Raw genomic sequence first — 17,829 nt, 5'->3', positions numbered from 1 at the left:
GAATCCTACCTATGGCCTTTTCTTGTTTTCTTCATGTCACACATAAATCCTGCTCTTGGGCCTCCTCGGGACCAGGCCTCAACGGGTTTTACTGAGTGTTGGCCATTAAACGGTTATGCCTCAGCTGACACAGTGAATCTGGAAGAGAGAACGCTCTCTGTTCAGAGGTGGCTTTTCGCCTACTTACCCTGGTGTTTGTGTTGGCTGGAGTAGAGACCCACATAGAAAGGGGACTTGGACCAGAATGCCAGCGAGATGGGGGTGGGGCAGGGGGAGGATGGGCAAAAGTCCTCAGAGCAACAGAAAGAACCCTCCCAGGAAAGGGCTCCAGAAAGGGTCGTGAGGCACCACTGGGCCCGGCCCCCGACAGCGGCTGCACAATGCGCGCGTCTTTCGGTTTCCCAGTAAAAATGGCCAGGCCAGCAGAGAAGGGAAAACACCATGCAGCACTAAATCCTTCTCTCCTGGGCTGGCGGTGGGCCCAGCAAAGCCCTGAAGGCCACGTGTTTGCCCTTCCAAAGGTCAGCGCCGCCCTGGGCAGCCTAAGCACGAGTGACCGCACGCCCACGGTTGCCAGGGGCAGGCCCACTGCTCGGCCCTCTCTCCCACCAGGGCGGCCGGGGCAGCCCTGGGTGCCCTGCTTGCAGGCGCTGCTGGCCACAGTGAGGGAGGGACAACCCACAAGCCTAGGTCTTCTTCAGCGAGTTCCCTCTGAGGCCCACTGGTCCACAAGGCACTTTTTCTAGCCCGGGGTCTGCCTGGCATGCCCTGGACTCTCCAGAGATGTTTGCTGTTAGCTCCCCAGGGTGGAAATGCCAGATTGGGAGTGGGCAAAGCACTCTCACTAACAAGCCCCGACGTCTGCGGTTTACCTTGGAAAGAGAAGACACTGCTGAGTGGTTGCTGTCCTTCATTTATTTCAGGTAACCAGGGCTTGGGGCTGGGGCCACAGCCCAGGGCAGACATGTGCACAAAACAGCCTTTCTGCAAATGCAAGAAAAATCTGGACAGGGTGCACATGTGATGGTCGTGGATGCTGGGGGGGCGGGTAGAGCGAGGTGGGCCAGGGATGTCCGAGCAAGAGGCAGGGCCTCCACGGACCATCCCGACCCTCTGTGGGGTGAGGTGGTCTTCGAGAGGAGCATGTGGCTAAATCAAATGTGCCCCTCGGTCCTGCTCACAGAGCACTGCTAAAACTCACTGCATCACTTTCAACATCCCTGCCTCAAAGGCAAAAGAAGAGTGAAAATTAATCTGATTAAAGTTGGCAGCATTCACAGGAAGGACAATTCTGGGATTTTGCCACATGTCTCCTCCTCCGCCAGCTTTGTGGGTGAAGGGACGGGGTTTGGAGCCCAGCGGGTGAGAGCTGGAGTTCTGGCTCTGTCACTCAGCTGTGTCACTGTGGGGACATCTGCCAAAGGGGCAAAAGTGTCACTTGCCTTACAGAACTCCTACCAGGAAATGAGAGAAGGAGGTAAAGGCTGCAGAGTCCCCGGTGGACATGGAACACTCGGCCAGTTAGCCCCTCATACCTTGTGGGCCAGAGCCCCGCCTGCCGACCTGATGGGGTCTGCAGACACCTGAGGGGGAGGAGCCTGGACCTTTCTCCTGCACCCCCAGATCGGCCCCCCAGAGTCCTGGCAGCTGTGCTTGCAGGTGGGGAGTCCAGGGAAGGAGGTTCCAAAGCCCCACCACACCCAGTTGCCAACCCGCTTCATAGCTGTTCTTGTCTTATCCCATGTGGACCTGGCAGCAGCCCTGTGAGGCAGGGAGGTGACGGGCTGCTATTTCTGTCTTCCTTGATTCAGAGGTTCAGACAGGGACTGCGTGCTGGGTGAGGTCACACAGGAAGTCACCCTGAGCGCTGGGTCTCAGCCAGTCCAGTGTTCTAACAAGACAGCTAATGTTTAGTGAGTACCAGCACATTCTACCGCATTCCCTTGCAAACACAGCTGCCAGGACTCTCGGGGGGCAGATCTGGGGGTGCAAGAGGAAGGTCCCACTCGGCTCCTTCCCCTCAGGTGCCTCTGTAGGCCCCCATCAGGTCCACAGGCGGGGCTCTGGTCTCCGGGGCCCACAGTTCCCAGCGTGTGACTGGATGTTCAGAAGTGCAGCAGAAGTGACATCATACCCGTTCCAGGTGTAGGCCTGCAGAAGGCCTGGAAGCTTTTGCGCTTGTGTCCTGAGGGAAGCCAGCCATCTGGAAATAAGGCCAACGACAGAGGAGGAGACCACCGAGCTGAAAGGAAGCCCGGCCAACCACACAGAGAAGCACAGAGGGTCCCAGGAGGATCCTCCCCCTCACCCTCTCTTTTTCTGGTCCTGCTTCTCTGCAGAACCTGCCTAATCCAGGCTCCCTGAGGCCAGGAGCCAAATACGATTTGCCTTTGCCCCTCAGTCTACACAGTGTCAGGCTCAGACTCTCAGAAGCAGAAGACTGGAAAGCACCCAAACATCCAGAGAGAGGGAATGGGAGAGTAAACGAGCGGACAGTCACACGACAGAATAGTGTGGACTCAGAAAAAACTAAGAAGGCTCCCTACTCACTGACACAGACAAGGTCTACAGAATGCGGTTAGGCGGAAGGAGCAAGGTACGGAGCGGCCTTTTCAGCGTGACCCCTTTCACGTACGAAGGCGGGAAATTAGGATGTATTCCTTGCAGTGCCACACTGCGGCTATGTTTTTTAAGGAAAGGTCTTATTTATCTTTTACAGAGATGTACTGAATTATTTACGAACAAAATAATATGATGTCTGGGGTTCACTTCCAATTATCCGTGGATGGGGGAATGGACGGCAGAAAAGAACCAAGCTTGGCTCTGAAATAAGAAGTGATTCTTATTGTGATCCATTATGTTATTCTGTCTCCTTTTACATCATTTGGAATTTTCAATAATAAAATGTTTTTCAAGAAAGTGCCACCTCTAGGGAAGAAGCAGGGCGGGAAGGAAGAGGGTGGCTGGGGACAGAGGAAAAGCACTGCTTCCACACTCCACGGAACACCATGCTTTCTTCTTCCTCGTAATCGCTGAAGTGAAATTTACATAACACACTAATCATTTTAGGCATTTTTTAAATACATAATCCAGCCGTATTTAGTACGTTCGCATTGTTGTGTAACCAGCACCTCTATCTACTTACAAGTCATTTTCATCACGCGGAAAGCAAACACGTGCTTGTTAAGCCGTTACTCGCTGCTCCCCCATCTACCTGCCTCTCACCCCCCACCTCCCTGGCCCTGCAAACCACCCACCTGCATTCTGTCTCTGTGGCTTCACCTAGTCTGGGCATTTCATATAAAGGGAACCACCCAGCATGCGACATTTGTCCCCGGAGTCTTTCACGTAGCATGTTTTCAAGGCTCATCCAAATGACAGCCTGTGTTAGCACTTTGTTCCTTTTTAAGGCTGAATAACACGACTGTGTGGATACTCGGCTTTCATTGGTCCACTCACTGGTTGACAGACATCTGGATTGTTTCCAGAGCATATCTTTTCACTTTGACTTTTTTTTTTACTTTATTTTTTTAAAACTCTGTAAGTGTATTGCCTCTTCACGCAAATTTGAAAAGTTAAATTTCCATTACACAACAAATGTGGACCTCAGAGAAGGCTGGGGACACAGGGACAGACTCCTTAAAGAGTTATGAAGTGGGCAAAAAAATTAATCATTAAAATATCTAAAGGAAAAAGTGGGTAATAAATTTAATTACTTGAATTTGGGGTATGTGCTTACACCGCACAATTTTCGTACCCTGTTTAAGGACGAAAGCCCCCCTGGAGACCCTACCTGGAGTAAAACGCTGGGAGAATGGACAGCAAGTCCGGGCTGGATTGGAGGCGGACCGGGCTGCGAGGGTCTCCACCCCAGGTGAGAGCCGAGCCTTGTGTGATGACATTTCTTGCTCTCACAAACTGCCCAAGTTCCTTGTCTCCCTGACTAACTAACAGGGAGGCTGGGCTTCTATTTCCTGTGTCCACCCAGACCACTCAGAACCCAGGGAGCATTGGGCATTGAAGTGGATGCGTCCTGGCGGACGAAGAGCTGCACATCTGGGGACTCCGGGGAGGACTAGGGACACCTTCTGTGGAGGAGGCTTGCGCAGCGGAGCGGCCAGGGGCATCCGATCCCTGTTTGGTGCACTGCACCTCTCACGGAGAAGCCTTTGGAAGACCTGCATCTGCTGCTTTAAAACAAAAGGTCTATAAATAGTAGTTTAGGAAAAAGGACTCTGAGTGTGGAGTCATAAGGCACAGTTTTAGTTGTAGCTCTGACCCTGGGTAGGTTACCTGCCCATTTTCCAGATGGAAATAATAATTCTTGCTCCTCCCTGAATTCTTGGAATCCAGAGATAATTAGGGCTTTGAGTGCTTCTGAAGAGAGATGTCTGGAAACATAAGAGCATCCCGTGATTCCCGTGGCCTGGGTGGATGGAGTGGAGACTGAGAGAAGTCAGCATACATAACTGAGCTCAGAAAAGGCAGCTAGTCTTCTAGATTTTATCTAGAGGGAAGGCAAGAGAGTCTGAGAAGCTAAACAAGCTATACACTACCACTGTGAACTCATATTTACACAACTGTGTGTAGTCTATGGTCCCATTTGACCCTTGCCTCAAACCTGCAGGGATGGGGTTTTTCCCTTTCTGAAGAAGGAGCAACTGAGCCTCCAAGAAGAGCTCAAAGTGACTTGTTTGAATCCGGGATACAGCCAGGCCCCAGCCCATGCACAGTCCTGCTCTCCGCTGAGATGTGTCCAGGCGCAGCACCTGGGCCTGCTGGTTGCTAGTCAGAATTGGAGTTGCCCTGTGTCACTGTCTCATGCATCTGCCCCTTCAGCAGCATCTCCTAAGAGCCACATGGTGTTGAGCACTGCAGGTAAAGGTGGAATATGGAGCCGGGCTCTCAGGGAGCTGCTGGTGCTCCTCGGGTCCCTTTTATGACGTGTGATGGCAGAGGCTGCAGGACCTCCCCTCAATTTCCCTTCCCCCATTCTTTCTCACTAGCAGAACCTTGGGATACGTATTCAGCTAAAAAACTACCTTCCCCAGCCACATTGCATGTATGAATGACCAATAAAAACTGATCTCAGTTCTTCCTCCTTCTGGCCTGGAATGTGACTGTGATGGCTGGTACTGCAGCGACCATACCAGACCATGAGGTCACCTTTGAGGTGTTTTGAGTAAAAGAGCCACATGCAGAAGATGGTGGAGCAAAAAAGATAGAAGTGAACCAGGTCCCATGGAGCCCACACACCAGCTCTGACCAACCTATCCCCAGGCCTCTTTTATGCAAGAGAGAAATAATCTGTCTAAATAACCTTGGTTAGGGCTGGTCTCTGTTACTAATCAATACACATGGGTTGTTCTTTGAGTTGGCTGATGCATCCTAAACAGCAAAGGCTGCCGGGCTCTGAAAAGATGTGCGCTGACATTGAGGGGCACAGAGGCAGCCACAGCCCAGAAAACTACCGGGCAACTTCGTGTGCAGGGAAAAAGGGCATCCAAACCTCACGGTGGAGTCAAAGAACAAATCCTCTTGTCTGGATGCCAGTGAGAGGTCTGCATAAGCCCTCAGAGAGCCATGTAAAGGGGAAGGGGTGCAGTCCAGGGATGGGCTGTGTCCACCCAGCACTGAGGTCCCTCGAGTCTAAGGCACCTGTGGTGGGGTCTCTTGCCCCAACGTGTACCTCAGAATCCGGGGACAAGCTCTGCCTTCTCACCTCCACCTGTGTGACTTTCACACCCTGACCCCTGCTCAACTCTCCAGCCCAGCTCCTTGCCTGCCTCCACTCTGCTCAGAGTCTGTTTCCTTCCACGTGACTGAGTGGCCCCCACCCATGCACATTCTCACCACCAGGCTTTTGCATGTAGTGTTCCCTTTGCCTCTAGCACTCCTCTCCCCACCTCTGGGCCAGACTCCCCTGCATCCTTTGGTTCAGCTCTCAGCTTACTCAGCACTTCCACAAGGAGCCTTCCCTGACTCATCCAGAGGGATGGAGGCCCCTCCAGGGCCTTGCACCACAGCACCCTGCGCGTCTCTGGTGTGACAGTGTCTGCCCCACTGGTCTGTGCATCCCTCAGAGCAGGGGCTTTTTAGAACTGCACTGGAAGGGGACAACCATATGGCCCTCGGCACACAGCAGTGCCCAACACACAGTTGACTGCTGGGAGAACAGGACTCAGAATCTAAACGCCAACCAGCAACAAGCTTTATTGAACCCGAGCTTCCTCTGCTCTACATGACAAGTGTTCTTCCTCCCGACACTTGTTGGCTTTTACACTCTGAGAATCATGACATTCTTCCCTGCAAATGGACTGGTCACACACGCATTTCCTGGTGGTCCTCACTCTCCCTTCCTAGCTGGTGGGGAAGGGCAGGCAGGGCAGGGTTGGGTTGCTGCTGGCACAGATCCACTGTGGGCTCCCAGGCTGGCAGGGAAGACGCCTGGACCCCAGGTGCAGGCCAGGCGCTCAGCGGCACCCTCCCCTGGTCGGGTCCTGGTGCACCTCTACCTGCAGCGCCAGGCTCGGGAGACCCATGGGGCCTCCGCTGCTTTCATCATCAGCTGTTGCGAGCTGCGCTGGTCTTTGGAGGAGGGAGGTGCTGTGATATTTTAATTACAGGCTGTCTCCCCTGCTTTTAATGGCTGGGCTCTGACAACGTAGTACTTTAATCACATGGTGTTAAATCAAACCACTTTTTAAGTATACTGGTGAGGCTGGGTATTTAAAGGAAACCTGTTATGAAAGCTTTTCTAAAGCAAGTTAATTGAACTTTTTTGAAGTTCAGGTTTTCTGTTTGTTTATGAAGTTTATATTTAAGTGAATGTAATTCAGGTTTTCTGGACGCATGACACCATTCCCTCAGCCCAATCTCTCAGTGGTGCCCACCTCCCCCAAATCGAGTCTGACTTCCTACAGTCCTCACTCCCCTCTTCCCGGAGGAGTGCGCCTTTGTACTCGAAACTGTGCCCACTCTGGAAATTCTAAAAGAATGTGCTAGGGGTTCATTGTGCACCCGCTTCCCAATTCCTGTGTTGAAGTCCTCACTCCCAGGGCCTCAGAATGTGACCACGTCTGCAAGCAGTGCCCGTAAAGAGGTGATTAAGGAAAACGAGGTCATTAGGTCATTAGGGTGGGCCCTAATCCAACAGGACGGGTCTCCTTACAACAAGAGGAGATTAGGACACAGACCTACACAAAGGGAAGGCCCAGTGAGGGCACAGGAAGAAGACGGCTATCTATCTAAAGTCAAGGCCTCAGGGGAATCCAGACCTGGGACACCAGCACCTTGATCTTGGACGTCTGGCTTCCAGAACCGTGAGAAAATGAATCTGTGCTGGTCAGGCCCCCTGGTCTGCGGCACTTTGTTACGGCAGCCCGAGTGGGCTGTCACAGGAGAGCCAGGCAGTGCCCAGGCTGGCTGCGTGGCCCTGGGCCGGGTGGGGGTGGGTATAAGGATTAGAGGCAAGCGATGGGCAGTGTGTCTCCTGAGCTCACCTTCCTCCTCTTTGGTTCCCATCTGCATGGATGACGTCATTTACCCACCAGAAAAGGAGATTTCTCTCGCACTCCAGCTGCCCCCGAGGCACGGGAAGCCCGAGTGAGAAGGGGATCCTGACACCAACAGCTGGGTTTTTTTCTGGAATTAACAGTCTACTTTTTTTTTCTTTAAAACCTTGTCGCATGCATTCTTCAGGTTAAGACTCACAACAAACCTGTGAAGTAACCAGGATTACAGCTTCTTATCTTCATTTCAGAGACGGGGTAAACTGAGGCTCACCACAAGTGAGTGATTGATTGCGACCCCACAAGTCTCTGGGCAGGACCCCAGTCCCCTGAACTCACACCCACCTGCTCCAGCTCCCTCCCACTGTCACTGACGCTGTGAACACTCAAAAACACCACCACTGCCAGGTCACTCTCTGCTGCAAAACTTCCAACGGCTCCCAGCTGGGGACCACATCAAGCCCCCCCTTGCTTGTGCTCCCCCCTGCCCTTCTAACCTCTTGGCCCCCATCTTGAACTCCATTGTGAAAGACCATTCATGCAGCCCAATGGACACCAGCAATGCTCACATGTTACCACCGCAGCTTTCCCCACTTCTTTCCCACTAGTTCTAGCAGCCACCGCCTCCAGGAAGCCTTCCCTGAGTCCTCTGAGGTTTTTCCAAAGTGCTCTCAGGCCCGGTCACATGAGGTGACTCTAAACAGACTTGCCCTTATTTTGTTTGCAAATTGCTTAACCATGTTAGTCCCCCGGACGGGGAACACATCTTCCTGACAGCCCTGCAGGCCCAGGTACAAAGAACATACTCAGTAACACCTGCTGTTCTGTCGGAAAACCAGTAGTGGAGAGGGTACCCCTGCAATGTAAACATGTTCAAAAATAGCTGTTTACAGGCTCAGCTCCTCGAACAGAATCTTATTCTTCTCCGACTTCTGCCACATGCAAGATGCTGGATGTCCACCCTGTCTGACTGGCCGCAGGTGACACTATTCCTGCTGCTTCCCTCTGCCCCTGGACGTCCCAGCTGCCCCCACCATCCCTGCCCCTCCTCACACGGCTCATGATCCTGAAACCAAGGCCAACGTGAATGCAGGGGTTACTATTTAAAGAACTGTGGGTGTTCCTTTAAAGATGTCCCCTGGTTATTATTCTAAGACTAGCCGGCACCAGCATTTTTGTTTGTTTTCTTCACTTGCCATATTCCCAGCTCCTAGGAAAAAGTTTGGTATATAGTAGCTACTCAAAAATATGTGTTGAGTAATTTTGTTGACTAAATGATACCATTACCTTCAGCCACACCTTGAGCCAGGCAGGCCCCCGGCAGTTGGGTACTGTAAACCAAAGGAGAGTGCCCAGGAAGGACGTCGGAGGCATAACGCCAGTGTTGCTCATTTCTCCGAGGGTCTCTCTCCTGTCATCTACCCAGAGCTACCCCCCAGGGGCGTGCCTCAGCCTTCCCGAAGCTCTCATTTCCTTTTGATGAGACAAAGAACCGGAACTCCGACCCCCAAGGGCACCGCCTCTCAAAGAGGCTGGCTCCAAGAGCCCCAGCTGCTGTCCCAGCTGTCCCCTCCAAAACTGAGCAGCTACACAGGCTGGCTACCCACACAGCAGGGGAAGGAGGTCCCTGCTGGGCCGTGGCTGGAGGGCCTCCTCTCCGCCCCCAACCCCCGTGAGGGCAAATCCCCGCATGTAAGGAGATACCTGGGCCATGAACATATCAACTCTGGGGACTAGTTTTGGGTTTTACCTTCTCTCTCTTTCTTACCAGCTTTGGGGAAGACTATGAGGTGCCACCCACTGGCAGGGACCCGAAGGCGACCAGTAAGGAGAGGGCATTCTGCCAAAAGCAAACAGGAGGTGGCCCCTGCCTCGGATGGGTCCAGCACAGGGGGAGAAAAAGGGTGCATTCTCGGAAATTGCGGGAACATCCCCAGCGGGGCAGCTGCACCTGAAGGGTATAGTGCAGGAGGCTCCTGGATACGCCAAGATGCAGAAGATGCTGAGGTCTGCAAATCTCTGCCCTGTGCCAGGGTCAGAGGTGGGGTCTTCCCTTCTGCCCAGGGGATCTGAGCCCCCAGTCTCAGACCATGCCCTCCAAAGCCTCCCAAGCCTTCCTACATCACTGTGCATCAAGTCCAAGAGCTGGCTCCTGCGACCAACCTCCCTGCCTTTCTCCCCGCTTGCCCACTCCCCTCCAGCCCCTATTACCTCCTGCTGCTCCTCAAATGGACCACATTCCCCACCCCTCTCACTACCCCTACTTCCTGCAAGACTGCCCCTACCACCCAGACTCACGCTCCAGCCCCTCCAGACCCTGGCCCTGCTTTACTGCCCTTCAGAGCATGTACTCCTGTGCTTGTCCGTGGTGGAAAGCGCCACGAGGCTCCATCCGGCTCACAGCTGCACCCCCAGCGGCTAGAAAGGGGCTTGGCGTATTGCAGTATATACTGGCCAAACGAATGGGTAAACTCCCTCTTCCTTTGCATACCACACACTTCCCCTGCTGACTGGTATATTCCTGCATGTGTGTGTGTGTGTGTGTGTGTGTGTGTGTGTGTGTGTACCTGGTGACACTGAGAGGGGAGTGAGTGAGGTAGGTAAGGCGGCCAAAATGTCCTGGGACTCTAGCCTCCGCCTGTAAAATGGGCTGGCTTCACTGGCTGTGAGCTAAGAAGGCTGCAGAGCACACCAACATCCCTGAATGGAGGTTCAGCTCTACAAGCAGTCTCATGTCTGCCCTTGACCTCCTGGTTGGCCCACCCTGGCAGGGGAAGGGCCCGACTTCAGGAGGCTGGATTGGTCCAGGAGACTGACAGTGCAGGACAGCCACTAAGACACACGTGAGGGCCCAGCCTTCCCACCTTGTACAACGCCCATCTGGGCACAGGTTAACTGCATGTCTGGATGGTGTGCCCAAGCCATGTGACCCACCTGTCCCCTGCAGCGTCCCACACATAATGGGGGGAGGGACTCTCTGCTATGACCCCTCCTAAGAGCTCACATGTCCTGTCACGAGGCACTGTTCTAACCGCATGTAAGAGCTCACATCAGCCTCACAGTGGCCCTATGAGCTAGGCATTGTTATTATCCCCGTTTTAAAGAACTAAAGCACAAAGCAGGCCCCTGGTGTCTAGGGCTGTTCTGTGTGGTGGTGGAAAGGGTGATACAGAGGGTGTGGCCTGGGGTCCCAGCGAAAGCTGCAAAGTCCTATGTGAGACTTAATCTCCGGGAGCACTTTTGCGAAGCGGCCATAATGCCGACACCTGCCTACCCCACAAACGAGCCACGAGAGCCCATGGCTAATTCTAAACTATGACACACAGGGGTGGCACCCGGTGTTCTTTAAGGATGCCACAACCCCGGCGATGTCTCAGCTGTTTCCTCCAGGAGAAGGGAAGGGAGAGCTCTGGACAGCCAGGCAACACCGACTAAAACTGGACACTGCCGAGAAGGGCTGTGGAGGACGGCGGTGATGCAACGGAACCGCGAGCCTGGAGCTGATGGAAGCAGTGGTGACGCTGGCCAATGCGCAGAACGTGCAACAAATAAAACCCAAGCTAATTATACAAAATGACTTCACCTAACTGCAAGTCAACCAGCTGCTAGGAATGGGGAAAAGAATACAGTATGCAAAAATTAATGCAGTATTCAAGTCGAGGGGTAGACTGATACACGAGTCTTCCCTTCAGATGTATTTTAATGCCACAGTGGCACCATGTTTTCATTCTCTGTTGCAAATTTTTTTCTTTATTCATTGATTTTAGAGAGGGAGAGGGACACATCGATCTGTTGTTCCACTTATTTATGCAGTCGTTGGTTGATTCTTGTATGTGCCCTTACCAGGGATGGAACCCACAACCTTGGCGTGTTGGGAGGACGCTCTAACCAACTGAGCCACTGGGCCAGCACGTGCACCGTATTTTCAATAGCATTTTTGAGTTGTTGAAAACATGAGAACGCACATTAATAAGGTGTTCTCAGTGAGAACCAAGCTTCTCCTTTCCAAAGTATCCTCCCAAATCAAACATCCTCATTTCATTCAAGTAGCTGCTGTTTCTAATATCCTGTTAGATGAGGGAGGTCGAATATCCTTCTAGAACGAGCTAGAGGGGAGCCAGGCTTTGGGGACCCCCACCGAGGCCCGGGGAGGGGGCCGTCTGTAGCACACAGAGCACCCCAGGGACTGTGCCCACCACCCCACCCCAGCAGGGCCTCCATCCCAGTCACAGGCCCGAAAGACCCCACTTGCATTCCAAGGAGCAGGCAAAGCATTTGGGAAAGAGGTGGTACCACCCGCTCCTACAAAAGCCCATTTCACTTGGGGACCTTCTGGCCTCTGGGCCACCTGGTGATCAACTCCGATCCCCCTTAAACAGGCAGGACCACAGGGAGAGTGGCCAGCAGAAAAGCTGGGGCCTGAGAACAAGGAAGCCCCCAGTTTGGATAAACCCAGAGAGAACCAAGAGTGGCCTCAACTCAGCCAGGAAGAAATCAGAGTCTTTAAAAGGCTGCCCCCCCCCCAGGTGAAAATCTCCAACGGAGAAGGAGTAGGAACTCCTGGTTGTCAAGCAGATGCTTTCACTATTTTAGGGGGAGAGGGTAGAGGCTGGGGAGCAGTGTGCTGCTGGCTGGGAGAAGAGGTAGGTGGGGCCAGGGACCCCAGGCAGAAGCAGAGCCCACACTACACGGGGGACCCTGCCTGAGGCAGGCAGGGCCACAAACTAGGAGAAAAGGCAGAGACGGCACAAACCTCAGCTCTAGGAGGCCTGTACCTACGGGCAGAGGTCCGTGGACCAGAAGGGAAGGGGTGTCTCCTAGAAATCAGGAAAATTCTTAAATCACTAACTTGAATGGGTAGCATGTGGACAGCAGCCAAAACAACAAAGAATAAACTCTCCTCCAAGATCCCAGTCACCTTCAAACCACCAAGATCAAGGTCTGCTTTCCACTGACAGGAAAAGTGAGTCACCCTCACCTCCCCTGGGTTCAGCCCCAAGGGGAGGGGAAGGCGCACCTCTCCCCCTAAGACTGTCCCTTATGGGAAAGGGGACTCAGTCAGGACAGCTCATCTGCACACAAGGAAGACCCCCGGGGCCTCTCTGCCCCCCAGGCTCCCGCCTTCTCAGCAAATGCTGCGGCTCATTTCTCCCTGGGGTTGGGGGAGCTCATTTAGGGTCACAGGTAGGAGGGCCCCGGGAACACTGAGTGTGGGGAGTCAGCGCTTGCTGAGTTTTATGGCTTGACTCTGAGGTAAATCACTCCGGCCTAGGGAACCGGCTCCACTCAGACTTACAGGTTTTAATATTTGTTTGGGGCACTGCAATTAATTGAAGGGTGCCTCTTCCAGTTATTGTTCTGAAATGTGTACCTTGGACTCTGAGCACTCAATTTTATTGGCTTAACTATGGCCATCCAGAAACAGTACTTGTCTGGAGTCCTCATTCCCCGGAAACAGTGCTCTCGACGGTTCCAGGCTTGAATTCCCAACAGCCAACGGTCAATTCATCCCGTAGAAAGCAAACAAGCTGAAGTCCCCTCTACAAGCTTAGGACCCAACTAATATGCTCACCTGACAACCTCCAGAGGTTGGCAGTCATGGCCCTGAAGGCCCTGGGGCTGCAGAGGGTGGGGGCAGGGAGTGGGGGTAAGATGCTGACCACCCCAGGTCAGTTCCAGTCAGTTGCCCGTCCACCCAGCTTCATGTCAGGCCACCAGTAAGAACTCAGGAGCCAGGATGATGAATTCAAGTCTTGCCTTTCCCTTGTAGTAGCTGTGTGACCCCAGGCAAGTTACTTCACCTCTCTGTTTATTGTCTCTACTTTTCCTTCTCTAAAATTAGGGCGATAATAGTAATCCTTATCTTCCTATGCTAAGTGAAAGAAGTCAGAGAAAGACAAAATACCATATGCTTTCACTTATAGGTAGAACCTAAAGAACAAAATAAACAAATAAACAAAATAGAAACAGACTCATCTCTACTTCAACATAACTCTTCTAGATTACCTGTATTTGCGTAGCAAAACTAGGCCAGGCTTACTAGAGTGAGTTAGCTTTAAAAATACACCCCTTCATTATTAAATTTGGAAAAGAGCATTTGTCATTGATTGGAGAATGGATGTCAAACAGAACACTTTTCATTGCAGCACATGTGACGATAAAAATGATCTTTCTAACAAACACACGAACCGTCAGTGTGCTGAAGTTCTTCAGGTGCCAATTAAGAAATTTCTGGTTATCAAAATCCTGAGTGACAGAAGTTACTGTTTAAAAGTCTAAATTTGCTAAACAGGTGGTTTAGGAAAAAAACTAGAGCCTATATCCTTGGCTTTACAAAAATATTTACTAAGATTGCCTTTAGGTGATGACCATCTTTTGTGCATTCAAGTTATAATCATATGTATAAAAATTTCATGTAAATAAGCCTTTAGAAACCTGCCTTTGTTACAGGAAAGGAAGCAGCCTTGGGCCGAAATTGGACATGTATTATTCAAAACGTTCCCGATGCCAAGTGACGCAAACCCAACCCAAACTCACTTATGCTGCACTTCCCAAAATCCAGAACTTTTGTTTGGTCTTGTCTGTCACACCTGTGTATCAGTTGTAATATTATCCTTGACCTTGTATAGACTTTTTATTAAACTTAGTTTCCTGCTAAGCAATAACAAACCACGAATTTTTTCTCTGATGCACATTTAAATAGATACATGGCCCTAAAGTTTTTATAAGTTCATGGACATTCAACGGGAAATCAGCCTATACTCTATCCATAGTGTGAATGCTGTCCTTTAAGACATAGCAGGTGTGGGTACTGGTTACTGAATAGAGAACCAGCCTTTAATTTGTTTTCTCACTGGCAAGTGTGGTATGTGACTTTGGCCAAGTCACCTGCCTTTTCTTGCCTCAGTGTCCCCCAGAAGCCTTGCATTGACCTGCTACCTCCCCAGTCAACTCACAAGACCAGCAGGAGTAATAATAACCCCACGTGTTGCTGAAAGGAGATGATAAAGGACAACCGCCCACCCGCAGCCATCAGGGGCGCTCGGAGTCTGTGCACCCACCATGACCCAAGGCATCCAGCAGGCCTCTCTCCTCTGGGCCAGCTGGGTGCTCGTGCTGCGGAGCCTGGGATCCCAGTGATTGAGGTCATGAGCAGGTGGCTGGGGAACTAGGATCTGGGTACTCGAGTGCTTTTCTGGCTCTAAAACCTATTACAGATACTTTAAGTAAACTTGGCCCTAATGAAGTAACTAACATCACTCAAACCCTGTGGGGATGAACCGGGAGCTAGACTGCTGGAGGTCTACAACCAGGTCCCTGAGAGTGTCCCGGGGGCCCAGCCAAGCACCTTCTTGTTCTTCCCGTCCTGCTTTCTGTCAGACCACCCTCTCCTCCCCCTTCCTCCACCCCAGCCTCGTGGGAAGTGGAAACTAGAGGACTAGAGATGCAGAGGGCTCTGCTCCATCTGGGCCCCCAAGGTCACGGCCCTGTGGCTGTTTCCTCTCTGACGTGAAGGAGGCTGCCGTCAACCACGGTCGATTTACCTGGAGAAAAGAGACACATTACCTCCCTCACCTGCCGCCCTTTCCCCGCACGCCCTTCTGCGGATGGAATGGGAAGCCACATCCTTAAAAGACTTGGAACACAGCCTGGCACAGGGGAGGGATAATTTCTACCATTACTGGACGAAACCACCAATTTTATCAGGAAGGAACAAGCTGCCGAACCATAAGTCCCACTGGCCAAGTCAGGCCGACCTACAGCTGCTGCCTCAGGTGCAGGCAAACGTGGGGGACGAAGTCACGGGGATTCTTCCTGACTATGTCTCGGGGGCCCGGCACTGGGAACCTCAGGAAGAGGCAGCCGGGGACCTTCGATATTAACTCACGCAATCGCTGAGGTCATCCAGATGTGAAGTGACTTGCCCAAGATCACCCAGGTGGCAGTAGTGGCAGACCTAAGACCGGTGACCTTTCCACAACACCACACGTCAGCGTCACTTGTCAATCCCTGTGTGTGTGATAGTTACAAGGCAAAAATGGGACCGAAATGGGCTATGCCGCTTCTTAGCTGTGTGGGAAATTCCTTAACCTCTCTGTGCCCTCATTTTCTCATCCATAACATAGAAGGCTAATTAAGATAACACAGGTAAAGTGCTCACTAAGTGCTTAAATACTGTCATACCTAACAAATGTTCGGTTTTTACCGTTATCATTGGATTGCCCCGGGGATTCCAGAGAAGTCCCCCCCGTCCAGTCCCTGAGGTGACGGACATCCCCCCAGGGCCCAGACGCAGCAGCTCGCAGGGCAAAGTGACCCAGGCCTGAACCCGTAGCCCGGCTGCCACGACAAAGCGGCACAGACAGAAATGTGTCGTCTGTCAGTTCTGGGGGCTAGAAAGCAGAGCTTAGGGTACAGCAGGGCTGGCTTCTCCTCTGTCCTGGGCCTGAGAGGGCTGCCTTCTCACTGTGTCCTCCTTCACACGTTATCCCTCTGTCTGTGTCCCAACCTCCGCTTCTTTTAAGGAGATCACATAACACATGTTGGATTAGGGCCCACCCATAGGACCGCGTTTCACCTCAGTGACCTCATTAGGTGCCCCACCTTCAAACATAGTCACATTCTGTGGTCCTGGGTTGGAGGTTCAACGTGCCTTTTGGGTCAGGGGGTGGTTTTACAACAGCACAGCACGTGACCTCTCTTTCTCTTCAGGAAAAAAATATAGGGTGGGCAAAAGTAGGTTTACAGTTGTTTGTATGAAAACAACACGATAATTAACAAGTAACAAATATGAGAATAAAATGCATTTTGCAGACTCACAACCGCAAACCTGCTACTGCCCCACCCTGTATGTGAAAATCTGTAAGTCTCATCCAGGGTCCCGAGCTGGGCCACCCCCACCCTGAACCGATTCTCAATCTGGATGGATGTCTAAGATGAGCAGGGGCTGTTCCTCATTTGATAAATACACCTTTTGCTTTAAACGTGTTTTGCCTGGGTCCTGAGGCCGGCACTGCCCGGCCCGAGCCCTATGGGAGAGCCACAGATGACTCAGACTAGGACAGCATCTTCAAGGTGCTCAGGGTCTCAGAACAGATCAGGAAGGAGCCAAGAAATGATGTGAGTACATGACGGGAAGTGCTAAGTGCCCTAAAGATTACGGACCAGCCTTGACCAGTGTGGCTCAGTGGGCTGGGCATCATTCTGCAAAGCAAAGGGCCGCCAGTTTGATCCCTGGTCAGGGCACACGCTGGTTGAGAGTTTAGTCCCCAGTTTGGGCATGAATAAGTGATGTTTCTCTCCCTCTCTTTCTCCCTCCCTTCCTCTCTCTCTAAAAAAATGAAACATATTATAAAAATATTCTTTAAAAAAGAGATGTATAAACCAAGTGCTGGGGTGAAAGAGGAAGAGAAAAATGACCATATGAGAAGAGTGCGAAAGAGCCCAGAGGGAACGGATTTGCTCCAGGGGGGCGTTGGGGGGTTGCCCATGGCCAGGGGGGCGGGTGCGGAGGGTGGCATCTGCCACCCTCCTCCCAAGGCCTGCATCCCTGGGGCCAGAGTTCCCAACCAGCAGGGGCAAGAGATCTGCCTCTGCTAGATGCAGGTGTCCAAGCCACTCTCAGAAGCAATTTCCTCTTTCAATCCCCATGGTCACCTGCAAAGGTGACCACTGCCTGCCACTGACAAGCCAGAGTCTCAGTCCCTCGGGTACCTCTAGTCCTGCTGATTAGGCCACCATCCACACAGGCTGCCACACTCTGGACAGTCCTACCTGCAGGGGTTCCCCACCTGTCCCCAGTGGCAGGAAAGTTGGAGGGGCTACTTGGGGGAAAGGCTATAGAACCCATTTGCTGAGATCACACAAGGGGCCTTCATGGGACAGCTGGGGTCCTGTGCTTCAGTATTCCCTGTGGGTTAAGAAAAAATGATCACTAGAAAAAGCAAAACTAGAGTGAAAGAAAGCATCTCGGTGGTTGCCAGAGTCAGAGGGGGTGGGGTTTAAACCTCAATTATGTTGAGGCATAAAAATTTTTTTATCTCAATAAAGCTGACATTCCCCAAATAAATTACTAAAATCATACCAAAGTTTGGTGAGGCACATGTCATCATTGTTTACTCACTTCCCTAAAAGCAGAATTCACCTATAGATGAGACAGAAAACACCACGATTCGCTTTCTCAAAAGGGTATTGACCCATTTCTCTGCCATGGAACTCAATGGAAGTTTTAGTTAGGGGATTCTGGGAAATTTTTCCCTCCCTGATAAAGTAAGGCAGAAGGAGAAACTAGAAACTCATCTTCCTGCCTGCCTTCAGA

At 51.9% G+C, this 17,829-nt stretch overlaps 1 protein-coding gene and 1 long non-coding RNA gene across 7 annotated transcripts in view; one reads left to right on the top strand and one right to left on the bottom strand.

The window, feature by feature from the left end:
- The window catches only part of CTIF (cap binding complex dependent translation initiation factor), a 242,874-nt gene that overhangs the window by 214,026 nt on the left and 11,019 nt on the right, over positions 1–17,829 (bottom strand). The gene's annotated exons all lie outside the window — the stretch shown is intronic.
- Positions 564–5,111, top strand: LOC119063676 (uncharacterized). 5 transcript variants are annotated; one of them, XR_008391381.1, is made up of 7 exons: positions 564–923; positions 1,450–1,659; positions 1,812–1,913; positions 2,144–2,596; positions 2,720–2,835; positions 3,768–3,874; positions 3,989–5,111. It is a non-coding gene; the product is annotated as an uncharacterized LOC119063676 (long non-coding RNA). The 5 variants fall into 5 exon arrangements; XR_008391383.1 differs by having other exon boundaries at positions 1,450–1,477; positions 3,989–5,110; XR_008391384.1 differs by lacking the exon at positions 1,450–1,659 and having other exon boundaries at positions 3,989–5,110.

The sequence above is a fragment of the Artibeus jamaicensis genome, unplaced genomic scaffold (assembly GCF_021234435.1).
Source record: "Artibeus jamaicensis isolate MK-2021 breed Jamaican fruit bat unplaced genomic scaffold, CSHL_Jam_final contig_354, whole genome shotgun sequence".
In the NCBI taxonomy this organism is placed as follows: Eukaryota; Metazoa; Chordata; class Mammalia; order Chiroptera; family Phyllostomidae; genus Artibeus; species Artibeus jamaicensis.
Note: the sequence above shows the minus strand (reverse complement) of the source record. Positions and strands in the feature narration are given on the sequence as shown.